The sequence below is a fragment of the Echinops telfairi genome, unplaced genomic scaffold, assembly GCF_000313985.2.
Source record: "Echinops telfairi isolate 266 unplaced genomic scaffold, ASM31398v2 ScPeMD7_5592;HRSCAF=6446, whole genome shotgun sequence".
Taxonomy (NCBI): domain Eukaryota; kingdom Metazoa; phylum Chordata; class Mammalia; order Afrosoricida; family Tenrecidae; genus Echinops; species Echinops telfairi.
The window spans coordinates 12,912,979-12,922,663 of record NW_022109491.1 but is presented as its reverse complement, the minus strand read 5'-3'; the positions used below and the strand labels follow the sequence as shown (position 1 = coordinate 12,922,663).

General features: G+C 43.6%; 1 protein-coding gene across 1 annotated transcript in view; it reads left to right on the top strand.

Moving 5' to 3' along the window:
• The window catches only part of MYBL2 (MYB proto-oncogene like 2), a 51,277-nt gene that overhangs the window by 884 nt on the left and 40,708 nt on the right, over positions 1-9,685 (top strand). The window lies entirely within an intron of this gene.

Here is a 9,685-nt window from a genome sequence, read left to right as displayed (position 1 = left end):
GAGAGAGAGAGAGTGAATGAGAGTGAGTGAGTGAGTCAGTGAATGAGTGAGAGAGTGAATGAGTCAGTGAGAGAATTAGAGGGCGTGAGAGTGAGAGAATTAGAGAGTGAGTGAGTGAGTCAGTAAATGAGAGTGAGTGAGTCTGAATGAGAGAGTGAGTGAGAGAGAGAGTGAGTCAGTGAATGAGAGAATTAGAGGGTGAGAGTGAGTGAGAGAGAGAGTCGGGCACATTTATCTAGAGCTTATTGACTAGCTAGTCAAAATGTGTTGGCCGATTTGCCAATTGCCTCTTAAAGTAAATTTGAAGTTATAAATTATTGGCTTAATAGTTTTGATTTATCTTAGATATTTATCTAGAGATAAATATATATCATATCTATAGATATTTGTAGAAAAAGATATTCAAGATGTACTCTCTAGCTGCTTTTGGCCAGCATAATTAATTTTTAGCAATCACTTGTGCCTTTTTATTGTTGACTAATATTCCATCGTCTGAATTATACTGTTTACTCAGTCACCTATTGAACATTTGATTTGTTTCCTGCTTTGGTGTGTAACAAATAAACCCAAACCAAACTAGCTCTCTGCCATAGCACTGCATTCAACTCATAGATAACAGAGTGGACCTGCTCCTGTAGGTTTCTGAGGCTGTAAGGTGACCTTGAACTGCTCAGCTTGAGATTGGCAGCTCAGCTCAACCCACTAACTACACTAGTTGGGCTCTTACTACAAATGTGAAATCTTTGTGTAGATAATGTTTTCATTTCTCTCAGACAAATTTGAGAGTGAAATGGCTGGCTCATAGGTGGTTTTTTGTTTTTAAGAAACTGCTAAACTATTTTGAAGTGGTTTTTAAAGAGTGGCTAAATTGTTTTCCAAAGTGCTCGTACAATTTTACATCCCTGCCAGAAGTATTCAAGAATGCTAATTGTGCCTCATTTTCATGGACACTTGATATGATTAGGTTTTGTTTGTTTGTTTGTTTAACTTTAGCCATTCTAACAGGTATGTGAGGAGCCTTGGTGGTGCAGTGATTAAGCAATCAGCTGCTAACTCCAAGGTTAGCGGTTCACACCCACCAGTGTCTCTATGGGAGAAAGATGTGACCCTGTTTTCTTTTTTCTTTCTTTCTTTTTTTAATGGCCCTCTGTTTTCATGAGTAAATTTACAACCTTGGAAACATGGTGGAGAACTGCTACCCTATCTACTGGGGTCAAACTGTGAGTTGGATTGGCAATGGGTAGTAGGTTTGCAGATCTCATTGTGGTTTTAATTTGCATTTCTCACATGATTAATGATCTTGAACAGCTTTACATGTGTATTAATACTGGATATATTTTAATCTTAGAGTGTGAGAGTAGAGCCAATGGGACCTCCTGATAAATCAGGTAACTCATTTCAGAAGAAAAATCAAGAATGACTTCAACCTCTTACCAGTTCATTTTGTTAAGTGCCCACAAATCAGCTCCAACTCATAGTGAGCCAATAAAATAAAATACTGCTTGCCAAGAAGTCCTGCACCATCCTCACAATTGTTATGTTTGAGCCCATTGGTATAGCCACTGTGCCAATCCACCTGGTTAAGGGTCTTCCTCTTCCTCTTCCTCTTTTTTTTTTTTAAAGGGTCTTCCTCTTTTTTAATACTACCAAGCATGTCCTTTTCCTTGTTATTTCCTGATAACATGTCTAAAGTATTTGAGACAATGTTTTGTCATTCTTCTAAGGATCATTCTGGCGTATTTCCTCCAAGACTGATTTATTTATTCTTCTGGAAGTCCATGGTACTTTCAATGTTCTTCATCAACACCATAATTTAAATGCATCAGTTCTTCCCCAACCTTCCTTAGTTAATTGTCCAGCTTTCACATGCAGATGAGGCGACTGAAAATAATCGTGGCTTACTTAGGTCAAGCACCCCTCAGTCCCCAAAGTGATATTTTTGCTCCTTAGTACTTTAACAGTGTTTACCACCTGTGTAGGATTTGTCTTATGTCATTTGGCTTTTTAACTGCTGATTACATGAGCATTGATTGTGGATCCCAATAGAATGAAATCCTTGACAACATTAATTTTTTCTCCGTTTGTTATGTTGTTCGGTGTTCTAAGTGTGAGGGTTTTGCTGACATATAATCCATGTTGAAGACTGTAGTCTTTGATCTTCATTAGCAAGTGCTTCAAGTCCCGGCCTTCAGCACGGATGTGTCATCTGTAGATCACAGGTTGGTACTACCTCTTTCTCCAATTCTGATGCCATGTTCTCCATATATCCCAGTTCATTGGGTTATCTGCTCAGCACACAGACTGACTGGTGAAAGGCTACAACCCTGACACATGCTTTCCCTCCTGATTTTAAACCATGTAGTTTCTTTTTGTTCTGTTTTGACTACTGCTTCTTGATTTCTTTTTCTTTTTTTTAACGAATATTTTATTGGTATATATATTATATATATTTCTTTTTAATTCATTTTATTGGGGGCTCGGACAACTCATCACAATCCATATATCCATCCATTGTGTCAAGCACATTTGTACACTTGTTGCCATCATCATTCTCAAAGCATTTGCTTTCTACTTGAGCTCTTGGTATCAGCTCCTCATTTTTCCCCTCCCTCCCTGCTCCCCGCTCCCCCATGAACCCTTGATAATTTATAAATTATTATTATTTTGTCATATCATATACCATCCAACATCTCACTTCATCCACTTCTCTGCTGTCTGTCCCCCAGGGAGGAGGTTATATGTAGATCCTTGTAATCGGTTCCCCCTTTCTATCCCACATTCCCTCCACCCTCCCGGTATTGCCACTCTCACCACTGGTCCTGAGGAATTCATCTGTCTTGGATTCCCTGTGTTTCCTGTACCTATCTGTACCAGTGCACATCCTCTGGTCCAGCCGGATTTGTAAGGTAGAATTGGGATCATGATAGTGGGGTGGGAAGCATTTAAGAACTAGAGGAAAGTTGTGTGTTTCATCATTGCTACACTGCACCCTGACTGGCTCGTCCCCTCCCTGCATCCCTTCTGCAAGGGGATGTCCCATTGCCTACTGACAGGTTCCTTGTGAGACAATGTAGTATTTTGGAATTCTCATTTTTTATGAATGTTATCCATAGTTTGCTATGATCCACACAGCCAAATAATGCCTTTGAATAGTTGATAAAACACAAGTGAACATCTTTATGGTGTTCTCTGCTTTCAGCCAAGATCCATCTGACACTGGCAATGATATCCCTCGTGCCACATCCTCTTCTGTATCCAGCTTGAATTTTTGGAAGTTCTGTGTCCATGTACTGCTGCAACTGTTTTGAATTATCTTTAACGAAATTCATTGTGCATATGCTATTGATGATATTGTTTGATAATGTCCACATTCTGTTGGGTCACATTTCTTTGGAATGGGGACAAATATGTATCTCGTTAAGTCGGTTGGCCAGATAGATGTCTTCCAAATGTCTTGGCATGGGTGAACGAGTGCTTCCAGTGCTTCATGAGCTTGTGGAAACCTCTTAATTGGTATACCCTCAATTCCTTGAACCTTATTTTTTTGTACCTCAGTGCATGGACTTACTCCTTCAATATTATTAGCTCTTGATCATATGCAACTTCCTGAAATAGTAAAACCGTGACTAATTCTTGGGCACAGTGACTCTGTACATTCTCTCCATCTTCTTTTAATGCTTCTTGCATCATTCAATATTGCCCAAAAACTCTCTCAGTATTTCAAGTTGAGGCTTGAATTTTTTTCTTTCAGCTTGAGATGTGCTGAGCAAGTTCTTCCCCTTTTATATACGGACTTTCTATCCTATTGAGCTGCCCTTTGAAATCTTATTTATTTATATTTTTAGTTTTATTTATTGATATTGCCCTTTGAAATTTTCTCTTCAGCTCTTAACGTCATCACTTCTTCTACTTGATTTAGTTTCTCTACATTCAAGATCAAGTTTGAGTCTCTTCTGATATCCATTTCAGCCTTTCTTTATAATAACCTTTTGCTTTATGTACGATGTTCTTGCTCTCATCCCACGATGCTTCAGGCCTTTGATATTAGTGTTCTCGGTGTAAAACCTGTTCTTTAGATGGTCACCAAATTCAGGTGGGATAGACTCAAGGCTGTAGTTTGGCCCTCTGCACTTGTTTTCATTTCTTCCGCTTCCACCTAAGCTTGTGTGTGAGGAACTGATGGCTCTGTCACAGTCGCCCCTGATCTTGTGTCGGCTGATGGTACTGAGCCTCCCTGTCATCTTTTCCCACAGATGTAGTCGGTTTGGTCCCTGTGTGAGGTCCACATGGATACTTGCCGTGTATGTTCTTGGAAAAGGTATTTGCAACAAAAAACGTCATTGGTCTTGCAAAATTCTGTCATGTGATTTCCAGCTTCATTTCTGTCACCAAGGCCATATATTCCAATTACTAATCCATCCTCTTTGTTTCCAACTCTGGTATTCCAATCACCACTAATGATTAATGCGAATTGATTGCACATTTGGACAATTTAAGACTGAAGAAGTTGGTAGAATTCTTCAGTTCATCACTGAATTTAGTGGTTGGTGTGTAAATATGAATAATAGTTGCATAAACTGGTCTTCCCTATAGGCATATAGATAGTAGCCAATCACAGCATTGTATTTCAAGAAGGATCTTGAAATGCTCTTTCGATGATTGTGGTAATTACATAACTTTGTATCAACTCGGAAGTCTAGGGACAGAGACTAGCCTGATGGTGCCTCTTTGTGGGCATCACCTCCTCATTTTGAGGGTCCTGGGAATCACTCTCTGCCTTCACCTTCCTGTTGAGCCATGTGGAGACCTGCACAAGGTCTCGAGATGTGTCCATTACCATTGGACCCACAAGACTTTGCACCCACCGTCCCGTGATCTCCCTGCATTCTCCATCATCGCATGTAGCTGTGTGGCTCTGAAGAGGGATTTATGGACTAGTATCGGACTTAAGGACTTGAGTTGGACTGGGCCCGGGATGTTTTCCGAGTACGCACTTCTTGATATAAAACTCTTTTTACACATGTAAGTTTGTTTCTTTATCCAACCCGGCCTAACACAATTATGAATATGACACCATTCCCCTTGAATTTGCCATTCCCAGCGTAGTAAGCTGTGTGATCGTCTGATTCAAATGGTTAATACAAGTCCATTTCAACTCACTGGTGCTTGGGATATTTATCGATCTCTGTGTGTCCCGTTTCATTTTTGATGTCTTCCAATGTTCTTAGATTCACACTTCATACATGTCACATTCCAATTATTAATGAATGTTTACTGGTGTTTCTTTGCATTTTGAGGCACGCCCCATCAGCAGTGAGAATCTGCAAAGCTCGGCTCCATCCAAATCATCAAGGCCTTGGGAGAGGAGCTCTTCCCCAGTTGAGTGTGAGTGCCTTCCCTCCCACCTGAGCCCTTCGTCTTCTGGCACTGTATTTGACAGCATTCTGCTGTTCGTAAGGTTTTCAGTGCTAATCTTTCAGAATGCCCAGTCTGTTTTGGTCTGGAAGCTTCACTGATACCTGTTCATGGGTGACCCTACTGGAATTTGAGGTACAATACTGGTGGTGTAGCTTCAAACATTTGAACAACATGTAAGCTACCTCAATAGGACCGTCTGTAGCCCCTACGTACTTCCTGCTCTTCCTGCTCCCTTCTTCCTGAAGGGCCGTTGTCCATAGATTCCCAAATCACCCAGCTCTGGGGAACCTTTAGTAAGCCCTCATTGGTGGTATAGCTTCAAACATTAGAACAACATGCAAGCTGCCCCGGCAGGACAGTCTGCCAAGCACTATGGTAGATGAGTTAGTTCATTGTGCCAAACCTGGCCGATAAACACATGTGGGATTAATTGAAGGGCCGAGGGAGAAATGGCTCGGTGAGCCTCGCCTTTGGAGTTCTCGGTCTCTTGCTTTGTGATGGTTGCACCAGGGTGCAGTTCCTTAGCAGTTCCCTGCTTCAGCTTGCAAGACTGACTTCCTGTAGGACATCCCCAAGGAGAAGCCACATGGACCTACCTTGATGCAGCCCTGGGTGCTAGAGCACCTGTGTGGAGACCCCGGCCAGCGCTGAGATGCTGACACATTCGCTGACTCGGCTTTCCTCCTGCAGTCGGCATCATTGCGTCTGTTTTGTGAGATGGAGGAGGACTTTGTGGACTGGTGTTGGACAAAGGGGTTAAAGGGTTAATGTTGGACTTGTGTGCTTGGGCAGCACTGGGTTGGGATGTTTTCTTGGTGCGCACTTAAGTCTTCATATAAAACTCTTATAATGAGTTTCTGTGGATTTGTTTCTCTAAAGTACCCAGACTAATACAGTGCAAAACTCATGCTAAAAATGTGCAATGTGGCTGTTACTGCTCAAGAGAGCAATGCAATTGTGGATGGAGGAGAATGATGGAGGCCAAGGGCAAGGAAGATGCTTGGTGCAGACGCGAGGCCTTCTGGCAGAAAGGTCAAGGCGCCAAGGCTAGCACTTGCCAAATACTTGTTATCAATCGGTGTCTCTTTTGTGTCCAACCTGATACCAGACCTGAGCATTTAAAAGGACATTTGATTGATTGGGGGTAACAATTGCATAATTCTTCTTGATATGATTGAACTATTGAATTGTATAGGATGTAGATTATGTGCCAATAAAACTTTTAAAAAAGTTCATAGAGTCATGATGAATATAAACTCACCCTACAATGACATGCTTATAATAAATACTTAATTCTTAATACATTTTCCTAAAAAAAAAAAAAAAAAAAGGAGATTTGACCCCTGTCTTCCTTCCCAACAGGGCCATGCTATGGGTCTAGAGGGCCGAGTGAACCTCCAGAGCCATTTCTGAGTGATAAAAAGGCCGCAGCTTCCCTGTCGATGAGGAAAGATTGTTCTCAATGTGTTATCGGTCTCATCAGCCCAGTGACCGCCCCAGGTGTGGCTACACTGGGAGTCCTGCTGATCTCAGGATAACTGGCGAGGACAGACTTATCGAAGCCATCAGAACAATCTCCACGCTGCCCTGACTCGGGCTCTTTAGGCTCCTGTATCAGTAATCAAGTGACCACAACTGCAGGTTCCTGGTGGACTCCGCATTGTTCCCCTGCCTCGCCCTGGGCAAATACTTTGTGGGAGCTCTCAGGTCCTGTCATTTCCTGTCCACGTAGGAGTCTGTGCTGTGAGCAAAAGGGCTTCCTGGACCTCAGAGGCCAGAGTAAGAGCAGTGGAGAGTCCTGAGGATAATAACAGTATTTCTGTTGTTACTAAGAAGGAGCCCCAGTCCCATAGTGGGTCCAGCATTGGGCTGCTAACAGAAAAGTTAATGGTTCAACCCCACCGGCTTCTCTGAGGGAAACAGATGAGCCAGTCTACTTTGTAAAGATCTACCGCCTTGGCGCAGTTCTATGCTCTCTGCCCTGTAGAGTCACGGAGTCAGTTGGCTAGCTGGCAGTGGGTTACAGGTTATCATTGTAATTATTATTTTGGACACAGCTAAAAACCCTTTGGCATCCAGTGAATTACGACAGAAAAACACAGACCTAAAAACCCTTTGGCATCCAGTGAATTACGACACACAGTGACACTACACGGCAGAGTAGGACCGCCCCAGTTATGGAAGCAGACAACCACTGCATCATTCTCCCTGAACAGCTGGTGGGTGTGAACTGCCAACCTTTCCGTGAGCAGCCAAGTGCTTACCCACTGCACCACCAGGGCTTCTAGAAATAACATGCCAAAAAACCCCGCTACCATCCAGTCCATTCTGACCCACAATGGCCCTGTGTAGGGTTTCTGAAGCTGTACATCTTGACATTCCTAGACAGTTTCATCTTCCTCCTCCCGCAGGTAGATCTGGACAAGCACCATTTCGATCAGCAAGCCAGCCGATGTCCACCTCCCGGCATCACCAGGGCCTCTTAGACGTGAGACAGTACTGTTTGTTTCAGTGTTTCACCCACATTCATTGAGTCAATCCGGTCATCTCCCCCCAACGTAGGTACCAGTGTGGCCATAAGGCACAGACTCCAGAGCTAGACATCGGCAGTTCAAGTCCCGCCCCTTCCATGTTGTTCTCACTGTGTGACTGTGGGGGCGCCTGTGCCCCCAGGCTTCTCCATTCCCAAGTCTTTGTTCCCTCTCTGAGTTGTGAGGATGACAGTGCTTAATATGAGGTTGAGTAAAAAGGTTGATACACAATCCTGGAAACCTCAATGGAAGGAAAATAGCCCTTGGTGAAGCCATCGTTTCCCGACATGGCCTCTACCTAGCCCTGTGAAGGGTGTGTTCCCATCTCTGTCCCTCTCTGAAGAATCTGTTTATACCCTGTCAAAACAGCAGCTTGGGCACTAGGGAGGGACCCAAATCGTGTTCCTTTGCAATGTTCTTTGCGTTCGGGGCCCAAGGAAAAATCTGAAGGAGAAGATCATGGCGAGTAGAGTCAAGTTTTCGGTGGAAATTTTCGTAGGACAGCTCTCGCCTGTCATCTTGGAAGAAGGGGCAGGTGCATTGCTTCGATGGAAAACACGTTCCTTGGCCTTTTTCTTACAAGTGCACTTTTCCATTTTCTAAAACATCTTCCTAACAAGCCCTCATGCTCATTCTGTGTCCTATAAGAAAATCTATCAAGGCGACCCCCAGTCTCCATCACCTCCTGAACCAGCCTCTCTGCCTTACCTTTCACTGGCTCAGCAGATCTCCTGGGAAAGCCACTGAAGGTACAGTAAAGAAACGGAAAACTGAAACTCAGCCATGGAGTCAATGCCGACTCATAGGGACCCTGTAGGACAGAGTAGAACTGCCCCTGTGGGGTTCCAACGCTGAAACCGTTTACAGGTGTAGAAAGCCTCGTCTTTCTACTGGTAATTTTCAACCGCCAACCTTGCCGGTAGCAGCCCAATGTGCAATGCCTAACCCTATGCTACTAAGGCAAGCGTGTTCCTGAGAGAACGTCATGCAGCCAACCACTGATGGCAGAGGCATGTTTAATACATTTTGCTTAATATAAGCCTGTGCATGTGTGAACCGGAACCCTCAGAGCAATGCATTTTGAATTATTCCCATACTTATAAAGCATAGAGAACAGTAGCTGGTACAGTTAAATACATTTCTCGTGTATCCTCTTTTATAGATGAGGAACAGGCACAGAAGAGTTAAGTAAGTTGTCTAATCACCTAGGAAGTAGCAGAGGGGAGACTCCACACCTCGGCAGTGTGCTGCAGAGCCTACACCCGTAAATATTACTTTATGAGAAAATAGATGAGGGCATCCCTGAATGAGGTGGTATGGAAGCTTCTATGTCTGTTGGCCTTCTATGGTGGTAAATGAAGTTTTCAGTGGGCAACAAGCAGTAGGTATCTTGTAACCAGCAATTTAAACTGGAGAATTCTTGCTAAGCCCTTGGTAGATTGAATTCAGCTGAACAGCCTAATGCTGGGCTATGAGGGTACCCATTACTATCCAGCTGACTCAGCACCTACAGGACATAGTAATAACCCCCACCCCCACCCCGGCCCCTAGGGTTTTGGAGACTGGAATTCTTTAGGGAAGAAGAAAACTGCAATTTTCTCCACCGAAGCAGCTGGTGGGGTTGAACCATTGACCTTGCCGTTAGCAGGACAAGTTTCACCACTAGGGCCCCTAGGCGATGACTCTCCTTTTTCATTGTCACTGGGTGGATGCAGATGCATAGCAGCCCTGCAGAA